The sequence below is a fragment of the Echinops telfairi genome, unplaced genomic scaffold (assembly GCF_000313985.2).
Source record: "Echinops telfairi isolate 266 unplaced genomic scaffold, ASM31398v2 ScPeMD7_9;HRSCAF=40, whole genome shotgun sequence".
NCBI classification, from domain to species: domain Eukaryota; kingdom Metazoa; phylum Chordata; class Mammalia; order Afrosoricida; family Tenrecidae; genus Echinops; species Echinops telfairi.
This window is the reverse complement of record NW_022103906.1, coordinates 98,654,271-98,655,686: the sequence shown is the minus strand read 5'-3', so window position 1 is coordinate 98,655,686 and position 1,416 is coordinate 98,654,271.

Here is a 1,416-nt window from a genome sequence, read left to right as displayed (position 1 = left end):
ATGCTGAGCACATCATCCGAGAAGCTGCACTAGCTGAGGAGGAAGGTGGCGTGAGCACGGGAGGGAGGTCCATTCACAGCCTGAGATGTGCAGACCACACAGCCTCGCTCCCTGAAAGTGAGGAGGGCTGAGGATCGAGGACCGCAGCCTTCGCTGTGATGACAGCTCAGTATGTGGAAGACTCCGGTCCTCACAGCTGGACCAACTGGTCGCATGACCCATGGAGACAAGGTCGAGGTTGTCAAGGGTTTGTCTTACTTGGGTCCACTGTCCCTGCGCGTCGAAGCAGCAGTCAGCAGCTCAAATGAAGAGATGCACAGGCAATCTGCTGCACAAGACCTCTTTAGAGGACTGAAAATCGAGCATATTACTTTGAGGACTAAGGGGCGCCTGACCCAAGCCATGGTGTTTTCCATTGACTCGTATGCATGTGAAAGTTGGACATTTAATAAGGAAGGCCAAAGAAGAAAGGATGTATTTGAATTGTGGCGATGCAGAAAAAAATTGCAAGTGCCAGGGACTGCTGAAAGGGTCGACCGTCTGTCTTGGAAGGAGAGCAGCCGGCGTGATCCTCAGAGGAAAGGGTGGAAGATTTTGTCTCACAGGCTTTGGACATGTTGACAGGAGAGAAAGGACATCGTGCATGTGCTGCAGTATTGAAGGATCCTATGGACAAAATATTGAACACACAGGAAGCATCAAAAGAAGATGGGAGAAATACACTGTCACTGTACCAAAAGGAATTGATCAATAATCAACCATTTCGGGGAGGGGCGGGCATATCATCAAGAACTGTTGGCATTGAAGAAAGGAGTCCAGATGTATGTAGACCTTTATTCAAATTCATATGTCATTGGAGAAATGGCTGATTCTAAGGCTGAAGGCATCGGCCAAAGAGCAATTCCAGGAACGATGGGACAGTGATGAGATATTTCAACAAACTGACACGTGCTGGAAGCACCACTCATCGGTGAGAAAAAGTCTAGAAGACAGCCACCTGGCCAACTGATTTCAAAAGAGACCCATATCTGTGCCCGTTGCAAAGAAAGGTGCTCTGACAGACTACAGACATGACTGACCAATATCGTGGATACCACAAGCAAATATATTCTTGTTGGAGACCATTTAAAAATGGTTGCAGCCATTCATCGACAGAGAGCGGCCAGAAACTCAAGTCGAGCCCAGCTTAAGATGTGGAATAGGCTGTGTCTCATCACTGCAGATGTCAGATCAATCTTAGCTGCAGCAGAGAGGGTGAGAAAGATGCGTGCCTGTGTTTTCCTGACTGTGCACTGAACTGTTTGTACTGTGATGAACCACGGGTCATCTTTTTTTTTTTTCTCTCTTTTTTAACATTTTATTAGGGGCTCATACAACTGTTATCCCAATCCATACACACATCAATTGTGTAAAGCG